The sequence below is a fragment of the Schistocerca piceifrons genome, chromosome X (genome assembly GCF_021461385.2).
Source record: "Schistocerca piceifrons isolate TAMUIC-IGC-003096 chromosome X, iqSchPice1.1, whole genome shotgun sequence".
Lineage (NCBI taxonomy): Eukaryota > Metazoa > Arthropoda > Insecta > Orthoptera > Acrididae > Schistocerca > Schistocerca piceifrons.
Genome location: NC_060149.1, coordinates 264,709,110 through 264,726,720, shown reverse-complemented (window position 1 = coordinate 264,726,720; position 17,611 = coordinate 264,709,110). Strand labels below are relative to the sequence as shown.

At 36.9% G+C, this 17,611-nt stretch overlaps 1 protein-coding gene across 1 annotated transcript in view; it reads right to left on the bottom strand.

Annotated features, from left to right (window-relative positions):
* Positions 1-17,611, bottom strand: part of LOC124722896 (acyl-CoA synthetase short-chain family member 3, mitochondrial) — a 320,410-nt gene that overhangs the window by 50,750 nt on the left and 252,049 nt on the right. The window lies entirely within an intron of this gene.

Here is a 17,611-nt window from a genome sequence, read left to right as displayed (position 1 = left end):
TGGAATTACAATCAGTGACAGCTCCAACTATATTTCCCCCATTGTTGGTTGGTGATATGAATACTTAAGCTGTGTTCAGGCAGGGGATCTCTGTTAGATGTGATGCAATGTGATGAGAGATCACTGGGTCAGGTTCTGCCCATAGAAAAAAAGGTGAGCTTTACTGCAAATAATGTGAGTTAGGCCACACTGTTTATGAAGACCTATATGCATTTGTGTGGTTTTCTACAACCTTATGTGGCCGAGCAGTTCTAGGCACTTCAGTCTGGAACCGCGCGACCTCTAGGGTCGCAGGTTCGAATCTTGCCTCAGGTGTGGATGTGTGTGATGTCCTTAGGTTAGTTAGGTTTAAATAGTTCTAAGTTCTAGGGGACTGATGACCTCAGATGTTAAGTCGCATAGTGCTCAGAGCCATTTGAACCATTTCTACAGCCTTAAATCAACATGGCATCAAATACCTGTATAAAGGTTATAATTATCATGGGTCATTGCCACAACTTGCTGTTAGATAATGGATGTTGGCTTTGTACATGGGAGCAGTCAGTGGAGTCTACCCCATCAAACTTAAGAAAGATACTGAGGACAGACATACCTTTAGTGAATTCATTAAAGCACAATAAAGGTTTGAAAGTGACTGAATAATATCAAAATTTTTTTCTTAGACAAGGAAAATATGTAACATATTGATAAAAAACTTGTTTTTGTTCCTATTACAAAGGTACAGGGAAAGAAATGCATTGAAATTACACACAGTTTGGCTACCGTGTAGTGAAATTGAAAGATACAAGGGCTGATCAAAAAGTTTCCCTTTGAGGGCTTTGCTGCAGTGTATATGCAGTGTAGCACAACTCTCAGGTGGGTATACAAGTATCAGCATGTAGGTAAGAGATCAGCATGGCATTGGTGTCTATTTGACATGCACGGGGTAAATGCAGAATCGTAAACCCTGGCGACATTATTACCAAATGTGTCCACAGAGGACCAACATGTTATTATTTTCTTGGCTGCTACAGAACAAACACTGGTAGAAATCCACTGGAGAATGAAGAACTTGTGTGGGGGCAGCATGTCTGTCGAAAACCATCATTGTGGAATTGCTCCACAAGGGCTGATGTTGTGTTACGCACATCCCCGTATCGCAAATGTTGTAATGCAGAAGTTAAAAATGTGGGCACACTAATATAATAGCTTAATAACTTATCTATAGCAGGTTAATGTTGACACTGGAGTCATTATTTGGAGATGGGTAGTACTTTGTGATTCAAATATTTCAGTAATTCACAAGGCAGCAGAGCGGTAAACACCATTAAAAATAACATTAATTTAAAATTAGTGCATAACAATACACTTGGATTTGCCAGTATTGCCCAAAAATTGCATTGATCAACAAAAATATCCCCCAAACAACAATGGTTGCATTTCTTTAAAGTTTTTACTCAAAGTTCTACCATTCTTAGCCCAAATGGCAAAGTATGGCCATTCTGTTCACCTGCACAGTGCCCACTCATAAAAACTGGTTCCAATACAGAACAAGGAGGAGAGGTTTGTGGAGAGCGGAAGTGGTATGTGATGACAGCACATTCTATAGTGCATTCATTCCTAAGAGATTTTTTCAGTAGGCTACCTGACTTTGTTTGATCCGACTGCACCCGACTGCACCCTGAACAAATTTTGACTTGACTTCAGATAAGTCATAGATTTGAATACAATATTGTAGTAGGAGAAAGACAGCTATTGTCAAAAGAGACTGAAACCTGTTTAACTTTATAAGTTATTCAATTCAATGTTAAACTAATTGGCTCTGAGCACTATGGGACTTAACGTCTATGGTCATCAGTCCCCTAGAAATTAGAACTACTTAAACCTAACTAACCTAAGGACAACACACAACACCCAGCCATCACGAGGCAGAGAAAATCCCTGACCCCGCCGGGAATCGAACCCGGGAACCCGGGCGTGGGAAGCGAGAACGCTACCGCACGACCACGAGATGCGGGCTGTTAAACTAATTCTGCTCTGTGATGGTGAACCTTATATTAGAAGACTGAATTGTGTTTTGTTAGCAAAGAGGCAATTCTTTGTACTTGCATTTTAATGCATTTAACAACAGAGTGACATTATCTATCATATTCCCAAATATAAAAGCATGCACCTTCTTAATGTTCTCTTTAACACATCCTTGCTACATACTTGCACAATAGGGCATTGTATCTCAATGGTACTCTGCCCTAAATATGAAATTGGCTACATGTGGAAGCCTCACATTGAGTCTGTTTTGTGAGACTCGTGGAACTTTGATGCCATCATTAGCCCCCTAATTCCAGAAATAGGCTGGAGCAATCACTGACTCTTTTTGCGTCAAGAAAGTAAAGCACATTTACATACTAATAGATACTGCAAATATCAAGATTTACTAATTTCAAGTAGCACCACATCACTGTAGAATATCAGCACAACCTTCATCAGTTTCTAACAAGCAGATTTCATTGAATAACTGAACGAACTTTTTAATGACATATACTATAAAATATAATGTATTGCCCAGAAATACTATACAAAATTATTATACAACAGTATAAGTTATGTATTCACATAGTGTACTTTGATTTGTTCAATAAGTGACCCATTCATTGTGTTCTGCAGATCTCACAACAAAAGAGAGCTTTGAGGGCACTTGATAAAGCAACATATAAATTTCCTAAAGGCACAAGTGTTAAAAACTGTATTATCAGTATTATTTAGACTTCTGTAAACTATTTATGATCACCAAAAGTCAGTATAACATTGTAAAATTATAGGGAACTTCTTTAAGGTCCAAGCACAGAGGTAATGAATATATGGCACTGAAAGTGCCAGAAGCTGGTCAAAGATGGCATCTAAGGATAGGAAACACCAGTAGCTACCGAAAATCAATAATAAATTCATGAGGTTGCTTTCTTATGAAATTGATGTAGCCACAAGCATTGTGTGGAGCAAAGATAATCTCAAACAATACAACAAATGAGGGGTGGCAGAACACCAGGGTTAGTGCAGGATTAAGTCTGAATTTCGAGAGGCCCGCATACTGGTGAAACAGCTGTTTAGCTTGAGGAGGAAGATCAGAGAGGCTATAGAAATAGCCAAGTGCTACTACAACATGAATAGAGCAAATGGTTACCTACTCTCAGCAGCTTGGTTGCCAGCAGTGACAGCTTTTCAGAAGGACAGCTCTCACAAAGCAACAGGCATGCGATGGGCCACAACGGCGGAGGGTACACAGAGCGCTGACGCGCCCTAGCTGATACTAGGCAGTTAGTATACAGCACTACACTGCAGTCATCACACAATTTACTATTCACCAATTTCCACCAATGGCAAGTAATAAAGGAAACTTTAAAGGAAAATGCCTATTTCTGCCAATGACATGACACATTACAAAGACCAATAAAAGAGCACCTAATACCCTTCCTCCTCACCCTCATATCCAATGTCAGCACTCCTCCACAATATATAAGTAATTAAACTAGCATCCATTTAGCAGTTAGCAATACACCCTGAGGAAGGTGTCTTGCAGTAGCCCCGAAACATTGGAACTATTTTGGAAAGAGCACCTTTAGCCCATGAGGCTCACAGAAACACAGACAGATGTTGGCTTTTGCAGAACTGACAGCCAAGGTTATGATCCCAAGACAATGTTTAGCAGGCCAGACTCAAGTAAACATAAAACTAAAATTTGAATCAGATAATTGCTCCTCCTAACTTTTTGTGTCAGTGGTTTGTCTGCAGATAACAAAGGGAGCAAGCACTTCATCTGTCAATATTTATTGTTCTAGAATTAAGGAATGTGAATTATCTGAAGGGTAGGGTAAGTAGCAATCTAGAACTGTTTTCTGATGATGCTGTTGTATATGGGAAAGAATCATTGTTGAATGTGTGTAGAAGGATACAGGATGGCTTAGACAGAATTTCCATTTGATGTGATAAATGGCATATTGCTCTTAATGTAGAAAAATGTATGCTAATATAGATGAGTAGGAAAAACAATCCTGTCATGTATGAGTACAGTATATGTGGTGTGCTGCTGGACACAGTCACGTCAATTAAATATCTAGATGTAACATTGCAAAGCAATATGAAATGGAAGGTAGTAGGATAGGTAATAGGGAAGGTAGCAGGGAAGTCGAACAGTTGACTTTGCCTTACTGGGAGAGTCTTAGGAAAGTGTAGCCCACCTACAAAGGAAACCACATATAGGAGACTTGTGCAACACATTCTTGAGTACTGCTTGGAGTTTGGGATTTCCACCAGGTTGGATTAAAGGAAGACACTGAAGCAAATCAAGGACACATTGGTTAGTTAATTCCATGTTCTATGGATTATTTTGCATGATGAACTGTAATGATGAGGACTGAGTCATTTTACATTCACATCGAGAATTAATTTGTAAACATGGCTACATGTTGAACACTTACAGCATTATTTATTTCTTTTGAACATATACAGATATGAGTTAGTAATTCCTACTCGCCACCTTTTACACACTACTATAATAGAAATCCTTCTACAGAATAGAAGGAGTTTTCAAGGAGAAACTTTTTTAGTTTGTTTCAAAATTTTACTTTTCTGCCTGTCAGACACTTCATATCACTGAGTAAGTGGTCAAAAATTTTAGTTGCAGCATAATGCACTCCTTTTTGTGCAAAGGACAACCTTAATGTGCAGTGATGAATGTCATTTTTCCTTCTGGTATTGAAATTATGTACATCATTGTTTCTTTTGAACTGCAGTGGAGTAGCTACAACAAACTCCATGAAGGGAAGAAATAAACTGTGAAGTACTAGTCAAAATGCCCAACTCCATTAACAGATATCTACTAGATGATTGTAGGTGAGCACCACATGCTATTCGTACAACATGGTTTTGAGCACTGTACACTTCCTTTCTTAAAGATGAGTTACCCCAGAACATTATTCCATATGACATTAAGGAATGAAAGTATGCAAAAAGTGCAAATGTGGCTGAACTAAGTTGTTTTATGAGTTCCAAACAGTGCTATGTTCAATTTAAATTCTCATCAATATGGACAGCTAAGAAGTTTGAAGTTTCCATGCTATTTATTATTTCTTCGCCATGTGCTACACTCATCACTGGTGTAGTATTCCTTGATGTGCAGAACTGAATACATTGTATCTTTTTAAAATTGTGGGTGAGACTATTCACAGAGAAACAGTCAATGATACTTTCAAGAGTATTGTTTACCATTTCTTCTGTTTCCATATGTATGCTTTGACTTATTCCAATACTAGTTTCATCTGCAAAATGAACTAATTTTGCTTGTTTATTATATGGCAGGTTGTTTACATATATGAGGAACAATAGTGGACTTAAGAGTGAGCCTTGTGGAACCCCATATGTGGTTTCCCCCCAGTCAAAATTACCTTCCTGGACTGAATTACTTGAATTACTAAATACAACTTTCTGCATTCTTTTGGTTACATATTACCAACTAATGATAGTTGGCTATACCATCAATCCTATAAAACTATAGTCAATATAATCATCTTGAGAGAATTCAGCAGCTGTGTATGAGTAGATATTTAAGATAATTCTCATTTATTGTTTCATCTTCAGTGCACAACAGAAAAGAAAAAAGTGTGCAACTGAGACAGAACAATACATGAGAATTATCTTAACCATCTGGTCCCACAAAACTTCAATTTATATGGGAGGATTCTGTGATTCACTCAGTCAAATGCTTTAGATAGATCACTGAAAATACCAGCTGGTGCTATTTTATTATCTAGTTGTTGAAACATTTTGCGAGTGAACATATAAGTGATGTTCTCAGTAGAGCAACTCTTCTGAAACCCAAACTGTGATTTTCTGAGGATATAATTTTTGTTAAGGTGAAACACTATTCTAGAATGCATCACCTTCTCAGAAATGATGTCAGCAGTGAAACAAGCCACATTAAAGAAAGACATCAATGGCATACCTCGGTCTATCTGGAAAAATGTCTTGAGTTAGAGATGTGTTACATATATTAGATAAGACTGGGCTTATTTTGTGGGAACAAATCTCCAGCACTCTATTGGAAACATCATCAAAACCAAAAGAGCTTTTATTTTTGAGAGAATGTATAAGTTTCTTAATTTCAGAAGGAGCAATTGGTGATACATTCATAAGACTGAATTTTATGAGTGTTACTTTTTCAACATACTGATGTGATTTTTCTCTTGGACTGTTTTTCTACTACATTTAAGATATGATTGTTAAATATATTTGCTGCCTGTGACTCATCATTTATATTCCTACCATGCTGTTCAATAGTTGTATTATGCTGTTCTGTAGCTCGTTTTCCTGTCTTGCATTTCATAACATTCCATGTAGCCTTAGATCTTATGTTAGAATTACTGATTTTTAACATTATGGACATGTTCCTTGATCTTAATAAGTTTCCTTACTGATTTTTGGTAGTTTTTGTAGTGTTAATATATTGCAGGTCTCTACATTTTCTTGCCAACAGATATATTCCTCTTTTCCTTTCACAAGATATTTTAATCCCTCTCAGATCCATGGTTTTTTACATGGCTACTTAATGTCCTTTCTTACTGGAGTCACATTCAGGGTGTAGGTTAGCACCTCCCTTTTTATAGAGGAGAAATGGAGAAAGGAGGAGTTGCCACATTCATCAGAAACTGTCATAAATTTAAGAACATAGACATTCATAAATTTTGCTTAGAACAGCATGTGGAAGGATGTGCACCAGAAGTAGAATTTCATAAAAAATCCTTCATAATATTAAATGTATATTGAGCACCTGCAGGTAACTTTAATCTGTTCATAAACCACCTTGAAGCTGTACTGGCACATTTAAAAACCAAAAACAAAGAAATTGTCATTGCTGGTGACTTCAATGTAGATCTCCTTAAAGACTCTCCCAATAAGAACTTATTTGAGTTAGCAACTCTATCATTCAACTTAATTCCCGCTGTAAAGTTCCCAACTAGTGTGGCCAATTGCTCACAAACAGCCATTGAATATCTTTATAGAAAAGTCCAATGAATGAAATTATATTAAAGAATCAACAGTCAAGGGCCTCTCAGACCATGACATGTAGTTCCTTCTGTTAAATGTTAATACTGAACAGGATATAAAATCTGTTAAATCTGAACTCAAGAGGGTAATCAATAAGCCAAAAATTTATTATTTTAGGACACTCCTTAGAGACATTAACTGGAGTGATGTTTACAGTGCTCATGGCCTGAATGAAAAATATAATGCTTTTGCTAATAAAGTGCTTACCTTATTTGAACACTGTTTTCCCCCAAAACTAACCAAGCTTAGAGCAAAGTCTACAAAGAAGTCATGGATTACTTAAGGAATAGAGCTATCTTGTAAGACAAAAAGAAAACTGTATCTGTCAATCCGAAATAGTTCTAATGTTGATGTTATAGCGCACTACAAGAAATACTGCAAAATATTAAAGATTGTAATACGGACATCAAAGCAAATATCTTACCAGGAAAAAATAGTCATAACAGATAACAAAATAAAGACAATATAGGATATAGTGAAGGAGGAGACTGGTAGAACTAGACATGAAGAAGGGCGAATAGCATTAAGAGTAAATGATACATTGGTGACAGATGTGTATAGTGTAGCTGAACTTTTTAACGAACGTTTTATAACTGTTACTGTAAAGATCTGGTTGTCAGGTTCTGTAGATGCAGCCATGGGATACCTCAGACCAGATGTTTCAAGTAACTCCCATAATATGAATTTGACTCTCACTACCCCAGCAGAAGTAGCGTCCACCATAAAAATCTTTAAAATCAAAAACATCTATTGGATATGATGAAATATCAACAAAGTTAATTAAAGAAAGTGATTCTGAGTTAAGTAACATACTAAACTATCTGTTTACCCAGTCATTTATCAGTGAAATATGAGGCATGTTTTTTAAGTAAGGTCCGTTCTGTTGTAGACACTAGTAGATTGCACACATACTGCAATGAGAGCATGCGTCATGTACAAGCATGCCTCGGGAACAACTACGCTCAGTTTCAGGTCTGTAGCTAACCTGTATGTTTCTGTTCTGTGCTTTCAAAATGTTTAAGACTATCAACTTGCCCGCGGCATGTGAGGTTCGCTCAGTGATACAGTTTTTGTCAGCAAGGAACCTGTCTTCTGCAGAAATTCATCGACAGATTTGCGAAGTGTACAGTGATACTTTTATGAGTGAAAGCAAAGTGCATAAGTCAGAACGAGAATTCAAAGATGGCCATGACAATGTCCCTGATGAGGACCACTCCAGTCACCCTTCTTTGATTATAGACGATTTGGTGGCTTCTGTAAAAGTGAGGATTCGTGAGAACAGGCAATTCAAAATAACAGGTCTCTCAAACAAATTTCCTGGTGTGTCAAGATCAGTGCTTTACAACATTGTTTCTGAACACCTAAAGTTTAGGAAACTGTGCTCCCGTTGGGTTCTTGACTCATTATCACAAAGAAGGTGACAGCTTCTTGAATCAGATCATAACTGGAGACGGAACATGGGTTTCGCATATCAAAATCAAATCAAAGCAACAGAGCATGGAATAGAGACACACACACTTGCCTGTAAAGGTGAAGGCCAAACAGACTCTATCCCAGCACAAAATCATGGCATAGACATTTTGGGATATGTGTGGTGTTTTGTTGGTTGACTTCATGCAACGAGAGTGTGCAATGAAGTTCTTTACTCATTATCACAAAGAAGGTGATGGCTTCTTGAGTCAGATTGTAACTGGAGACGAAACATGGGTTTTGCATATCACACCCAAATTGAAGCAACAGAGCATGAGGGTCATGCACATGCATGCAAAAGCATAGTGCCAAACCCTGAGGAAGCTATGCAGAGCGATTCAAAACAAAAGACAGGGCATGCTGACAAAGGGAATTGTCCTTCTCCATGACAAGACCTCACACTGCAGGTCAACCCCGCGATTTATTGGACAGTTTAGGCTGGGAAGTTTTAGACCACCCACCCTACAGTCCTGATCTTGTGCCGAGTGACTACCATCTGTTCCTCCACCTCAAACAACACCTCAGTGGCAACCATGACAATGATGATGACGACGTGAAAGTGGCAGTGAACTCTGGAGCAGGTGGCAAGTTTTTATGAAGGGTATTTTAAAATTGGTTGAGAGGTATGACACATATTTCAACAAACTTGGCAACTATGTCAAAAAATAGGGTTAAGTATGTACTTTCTGTAAATAAATTTCCTTTTTTGAAATAACCTTTCATTGTGTACTTATGTTCAAATGGACCTTACTTAAAAAACATGACTCATATTTCCTGAATGGTTGAAATATGCTGAAGTTAAACCAGTGTTTGAGAAAGGAGATAAAGAAATAGCATCAAATTTCTGTCCAATTTCAGTTTTGCCAGCATTCTCAAAAATTTCAGAAAAGGTTATGTACAATCAGCTTTGTAACCATCTTATCACAAATAACATATTGTCAAAGTTGCAGTTCAGATTTCGAAAGTGTTCTGATATTGAGAAGGCTATCTAAACTTACAGTGAAAATGTACTTAATTCATTAAACAAAAAATTGTAGGCAACTGGTATATTTTGTGATCTGTCGAATTTGATGCTAAATCACAGTAAGACTCAGTTTTTACAGTTTATAACTCACAATTCAACAAGAACCGATATTTTAATCAGACAGAATGGGCATATTATACACGAGATGGAACAGTTCAAGTTCCTAGGCATTCAGATAGATAGTAAGCTGTTGTGGAAAGCCCATGTTCAGGATCTTGTTCAGAAACTAAATGCTGCTTTATTTACCTTTAGAACAGTGTCTGAAATAAGTGACAGTTCAACACGAAAAGTAGTCTACTTTGCATATTTTCATACGCTTATGTCATATGGTATTATTTTTTGGGGTAATTCTTCTGATTCAAAAAGAGTATTTTTGGCTCAAAAAAGGGCTGTTCGAGCTATATGTGGTGTAAGTTCAAGAACCTCTTGTTAACCCCTGTTCAATAGTCTGGGAATTCTGACATTGCCCTCACAGTATATATTTTCTTTAATGTCTTTTGTTGTTAGCAATATTAGCTTATTCCCAAGAGTTAGCAGCTTTCACTCAGTTAATACTAGGCAGAAATCAAATCTGCATGTGGAATGCACTTCCTTGACTCTTGTGCAGAAAGGAGTGCACTATTCTGCTGCATCCATTTTCAATAAGATACCACAAGAACTCAAAAATCTTAGCAGTAGCCCAAACACTTTTAAGTCTAAACTGAAGAGTTTCCTCATGGCTCAGTCCTTCTATTCTGTTGAGGAGCTCCTGGAAGAGCTGAAAAATTAAGCAAATTCCAGTGTTACATTGTTGATTTTCTTTATTTAAACTTACAAATTGTCACCTGAATACATTTCTTATATTTCATTTTATTTGTTTCTATTATCGTGTTATAACTTCATGTACCGACTCGTTCCATGACCATGGAGACTTCTCCTTAATTTGGTCCCATGGAACAATAAATAAATAAATATTATGGTGTAGCAGGAAATGCTGCAAAATGGTTCAAATATTATATCTCTGACAGGAAACAGTGTGTGTTATTAGGAAAGAGATGTGTATAAAGTCTCAGGCATCATCAAACTGGGAACTAATTACATGTGGGATCACACAAGGTTTCATCTTAGGCCTCTTACTTTTTCTTGTGTATATCAATGATCTTTTGTCAGTAACATTACCAGATGCCAAGTTTGCTTTGTTTGCCGATGATACAAACATTACAATAAATAGCAATAATACAATAAATACTCTTAGAAAGGTCAGCTAATAAAATATTTGTTGACATTAGTCACTGATTCCGAGACAATTCTTTGTCACTAAACTTTGTGGTGTAAACTCAAGAACATTTTGGAGAGGCCTGTTTAGGGAACTAGTGATACCAACTACTGCTTCCCAATATATTTATTCCTTAATGAAATTTGTCATTAAAATTATATCACTTTTTCGAACCAACAGCTCAGTTCATGGAATCAGTATTAGAAATAAGACTAATCTTCACAAGGATTTAAAGTCACTTACTCTTGTACAAAGAGGTGTACATTATTCAGGAACACATATTTTCAATAACTTGCCAGCAGCCATAAAAAGCTTAACGACCAATGAAATTCAGCTTAAGAGAAGCCTAAGGGATTTATTGGAGGCCAATTCCTTCTACTCAATCGATAAATTTCTCAGTAGAACTGATTGATTTTTTGTGTGAGTGTGTATAAAGTACAATCTAACTTCTGCACCATTTCAGCGCGGTAATGTATTCATTGTAAATAAGTATTTTTTTTTTTAAATTTTAAATTCAGTGGATTAATGTGATCTTAGTAAATGAGTGTTGTAAAATGATCCTATCATACAGTGTTCATGTAAAAAAAAAGGATCCAATGGGAGCACAGTTTCCTAAACTTTAGGTGTTCAGAAACAATGTTGTAAAGCACTGATCTTGACACACCAGGAAATTTGTTTGAGAGACCAGTTATTGTGAATTGCCTGTTCTCACGAATCCTCGCTTCAACAAAAGCCACCAAATCGTCTATAATCGAAGAAGGGTGACAGGAAAGCAAAAAGAAAAGTTCTATGTTCAATCAGTATGAAGATCAATTTTTAAACTCCCACTACAAAAATTGTGTAGGTTAAATACCTACACAGATTATATATCAGCAACTGCAGAAAGGAGGTCAAAAAACAAAGCAGGTTCCACTACAAATATTCTGATACAAATTTACAATACTCTTCCACCTAAGATAAAAACTATTTAATCATTCTCACTCTTCAGCAAAAACCTGGGAGGCATTCTCATTGGAACTCCGCTTTTAATCAGTGTCAAAAACTTCAGAACATGTGACGTACAAAGTATATGAAACAAGAAAGAGCAAAATCTGATACTGCCAATAGTGGACGCTCTTTTATACATAAAGCCAAAAATGATTTATTTACTGCATTACTACTGTTAAATTTTCTGTATTTTGTCAAAGAGTTAGTGTATGTATGTATATGAGTGTGTGTGTGTGTGTGTGTGTGTGTGTGTGTGTGTGTGTGTGTGTGTGTGTGTGTGAATATGTGAGGGTGCATATTTTTACACAATACTTATTAATGATTAATGTATCCCACAATCCATAAGAAGTTGGATGAAAGAATAAATACGTGATGTTCATCCATTATAATGATGTAAAGACACAGTAACAAACAAACTAAAATCTATAACTCTACCATCCCTGTATAGTTTCCCCTGAGGGACTTTTCATTAGTGATTTAGATGGAAATGCAACATCCACACAATGAATGCTTGACAGGGAAACAATTTGCTATTGTACAATATTTCATATATAGAAATGTGTGCTCCTTTCTCCAGGCTCTATTTACAAAAGGCTTTTTGTAGCACTGAAAAACTTGACCACTAAGATTTTGAAATTTCAGCTGAAACACTTCTTAATAGTATCCAACTGGTATCCAAACAGACTCTAAGAAATTTTTGACATAGTGCTTCATTTAGAGTAAAACAACTGAATTTTTTTCAGTACTTCACCTTCTCGGTTATGTGAATGCAGCCCCTTCCAAGTAGCAGGGGTATGCTACTCTCAGATGGAATCTGCTTGGCCGATTAAAACAATAGCGGGTCAATGTGGTGGCCAGCACGGATGTGGTCTTTAAGCAGTTCCCCACAACCCACTAGGTATATAGTGGGGTGTTTCCTATGTTCCACCTCAGATATACACTACACAAGCATTTAGAACACTTTCTCACACTTGCACACAGAATTTACTCTATATGAAGACAGATTGCCTACACTGCTTCTGTCCTGGCGTGAATAGGACACTGCTGACCTTCACTGTTTAATCTCCTTATACGCTTAGCCAGTATCAGCATCCACAGTTTCATATTGCCTGTCTGAAATTATGTAAAAAGAGCGATTGTATTTGCTGACATGTCCAGTTACCACAGATTGTGAATGGGGGGGGGGGGGGGGGTATAGTCACATCTGGGTCCTTAATATTTTTTCTGTCATCTGCCAACATTCCAGTTATGTAATAGTGCTTTAGAGTATTTTGGTAGTCATTGTGTGGGTTACTAACAGGAGTGAATCTAATGTTAATATTTGTGTGACATCATATTTTATATTCCTCCATGATGAGTTTTGTTTTATTCCTATTATGCAGCTTCTTAATGTGATCCTCTGATTTCTGTCTTGAATATAAGATTTGAACCATGTAGGAGGCATGCCATTAATGCTACAATATTTTAGGGTGCTGAGTAGACTTTTATTGTTGACACAATCAAAAGCCTCAGCTAGGTCATAGACTACACATCTACATCAATAATTTGCAAACCATCTTATGGCAAGTGGCAGAGGGCACGTTGGTGTTTATCATTCTCCCACTTCCTTGTTGCATTCATGAACAGTGCATAGGAAGACCCCAAATGTGATGGAATTTCTCAAGTTTTCCCATAATGGTCATGCAAGATTTATACAGGAGAAATTAATAAGTTGCTTGACTCATCCTATAATGTATACCCTCATAATTTTAATAGTAAACCATTTCATTATGCATGATGCCTCTCCTGTAGTGTCTGATAGTGGAGTTGAATGAACACCTCTGTGATATCTCACATTTTCTGAACAAACCAATGATGAAATGTGTTATTTTTCTTTTAAATTTCTCCATATTCACTATTAATTACTCTTGGAAAGGCTTGCTGACTCATGAGCAATGTTTATGAATCAGTCAAATGAAGTTTTGATAAAGAACCTTTCTCATGGGTGAACTACGTTCCCTTAGTAATCTTCCAGTGGATCTCAGTGTGGTATCTTCCTTTCCTACAACAAGTTTTATGTAGTTGCTTCACCTTTAAGTTGTCCCAGATGCATGCTCCTACATTTTTTAAGGATGTGATTACTAATAGTTATGCCAATAATATAAGCAAAAGAAAAGTATCTTTCACATATTAATGTACAATACAGAGGATTTGTTTCTGTCAAAGGCAAGCTCCCAACTCCTGCAACTTTCAACAATCTGAATGACTTACTGCATTTGATATGATCTTCTAGTATTTCTTCTTACCTCTATACAACACATGATCAAGCATAATCTTCAAACAAGCTCATGGAGCCTACAGTGTTATACAACAGATAATTTATGTACCAATACACCATGAGAAGGAATAATTCTATAACAGTTTCTTTGAGTATGCCTGAAATTCATAGGCAGTTAAGAATTTCTGCTGAGAAAAAAAAGTCAGTACTCATATTCTATTAAAGGTCAGTTTCTCAAAATGCACTGAAAAGGCTGGAAGGAATCAAATGAGTTGGTTATACAGGTGATTTGCTTATATCCATTTTGACAGATAGTTCTTAGTATGACACATTCAAGATCGTTAGGATGACTGACTCGAGTCATAGTCTGATTACAAATACAGTGCAAATATTTTCCTGTCCAGTCAGGACAAGATTTTATACTATGAAAGAAAAATCATCATAGCCAATGGAATTACACAGTTTCATTAATGTAATGACTTTTGTAATGTCCTTAAGAGCTTGTATTGTCACAAGCTGGCATGCTGCAGGTCATCTGTTCAAACCCTAACACCAGCAGTTATTGGATGCTGGTGAGGACAAAACGAAATGTCTGAAAGGATCTGACTGAGTTGCAAATACAACAGATGGTATGACATGATGTGTTTGGCAAATGTATACTTTTACTTGGATGGCCGAGTCTAACAATGGTTTCAAAAACAGCAAACAGAAAATCATTGGCTGAGACAAATTGCAGACTGAACTGAAGAAAACATTTGGTGGCAGTCTACAGCAATTCCACTTAGTAGAAATACTGCAGGTGAGGACCCACTGTCATGGCAAAACAACAGAGTCATACATACAGAATGTTTGGACCCTTTGCAACATTGTGGATACAAATACAACAATATCACATTTAATAGAAGGATTCAGAGAAGACGTGTATCAAGGTCTTCCAGTAAATATCTTAACAACAACAGAAGAATTCAACAAGTGGAGCCAGTGAATCAAAAGAAATGCAACAGAAAAAAAGAGTATGATGAAGGAGGTGCAAATGGCTCCTGAATGCAGTCCCTGTGGGTGTGGTTATAAGAGAAGAGATACTGCGGTTTATGGCAACCAAAACTGTCAGACTGAGTACACAAGAAATTGCAGCCATGAATATTGAGCCCATACATCAGAAGGTGATAAAGTGAATTGAAGGCAAGATCTACATCTACATCTACATCTACGTGATTACTCTGCTATTCACAATAAAGTGCCTGGCAGAGGATTCAATGAACCACCTTCAAGCTGTCCCTCTACCGTTCCACTCTTGAAAGGCACTAAGGAAAAACGAACACTTAAATTTTTCTGTGCGAGCCCTGATTTCTCTTATTTTATCATGATGATCATTTCTCCCTACGTAGGTGGGTGCCAACAGAATGTTTTCGCAATCGGAGGAGAAAACTGGTGATTAAAATTTCATGAGAATATCCCGTCGTAATGAAAAATGCCTTTGTTTTTTTAATGCTTGCCACTCCAATTCACGTATCATGTCTGTGACACTATCTCCCCTATTTTGTGATAATACAAAATGAGCTGCCTTTCTTTGAACTTTTTTGATGTCATCTGTCAGTCTCACCTGATACGGATCACACACTGCACAGCAATACTCTAGAATAGGGCAGACAAGCACGGTGTAAGCAGTCTCTTTAGTAGACCTGTTGCACCTTCTAAGTGTTCTACCAACGAATCACAGTCTTTGGTTTGCTCTACCCACAATATTATGTATGTGATTGTTCCAATTTAGGTGATTTGTTATTGTAATCCCTAGGTATTTAGCTGAATTTACAGCCTTCAGATTAATCGAAATTTAGCTGACTTCTTTTTGTAGTCATGTGAATAACTTCACACTTTTCTTTATTCAAGGTCAATTGCCACTTTTCGCACCATACAAATATCTTATCTAAATCATTTTGCAAGTCATTTTGATCATCTGATGACTTTACAAGATAGTAAATAACAGCATCATCTGCAAACAATCTAAGACAGCTACTCAGATAGTCTCCTACATCATTAATATAGATCAGGAACAATAGAGGGCCTGTAACACTTCCTTGGGGAATGCTGGATATTACTTCTGTTGTACTCGATGACTTTCCAACTATTACTACAAACTGTGACCTTTCTGACAGGAAATCATGACTCCAGTCACACAAATGAGGTGATACTCAGTAGGCATGCAGTTTGGTTAGAAGATGATTGTGAGGAACAGTGTCGAAAGCCTTCTGGAAATCTAAAAATATGGAATCAATTTGACATCCCCTGTTGATAGCACTTATTACTTCATGAGTATAAAGAGCTAGTTGTATTTCACAAGAACGATATTTTCCGAACCCCTGCTGACTATGTGTCAATAAATCGTTTTCTTCAAGGTAATTAATAATGTTCAAATACAGTATATGTTCCAAAACCCTACTGAAAATCGACATTAGCGATATAGGCCTGTAATTCAGCGGATTACTCCTACTTCCTTTTTTGGGTATTGGTGTGACTTGAGCAATTTTCCAGTCTTTAAGTACCGATATTTCTATGAGCGAGTGGTTGTATATTATTGCTAAATATGGAGATATTTTATCAACCCACTCTGAGAGGAACCTGACTGGTATACAGTCTGGACTGGAGGCCTTGCCTTTATTAAGTGATTTAAGCTGCTTAGTTACACCGAGGATATCTACTTATATGTTTCTCATCTTCGCAGTTGTCCTTGATTGGGATTCAGGAATATTTACTTTGTCTTCTTTGGTGAAGGAATTTTGGAAAACAATGTTTAATAACTCTGCTTTAGTGACACTGTTGTCGGTGACTTCATCATTATTATAGCACAGTGCAGGTATTGATTGCATCTTGCCACTGGTGTGCTTTATGTATGACCAGAATTTCTTTCGGTTTTCTGCCAGATTTCGAGACAGAATTTTGTTGTGGAAATTATTAAGAGCGTCTCGCATTGAAGTACGCGCTATATTTCTAACTTCTGTAAAACTTTGCCAATCTTGGGGATTTTGCATTCTTCTAAATTTGGCATGCTTTTTTTGTTGCTTCTGCAACAACAATCTGACCCATTTTGTGTACCATGTGGGATCAGTACCATCACTTATTAATTTATGTGGTATATATCTCTCAATTGCTGTTGATACTATCTCTTTGAAAACATTCTACAACTTTTCTACACTTACATGATCAGATCAGAAGGAGTGAAGACTGTCTTTTAAAAAGGTGTCAAGAGCATTTTTATCTGCTTTTTTAAATAGATACACTTTGAGTTTCTTTTTGATGGTTGTAGGTGTTACGGTATTCAGCCTAGCAGCACCTGCCTTTTGGTCACTAATCCCTGTATTCATCACAATACTCACTATCTGTCCAGGATTATTTGTTGCTAAAAGGTCAAGTATGCTTTCACAACCATTTATGCTTCGAGTGAGCTCATGAACTAATTGTTCAAACTAATTTTCTGAGAAAGCATTCAGTACAATTTTGGATGATGTTTTACGCCTGCTGCCATCTTTAAATGTATAATTTT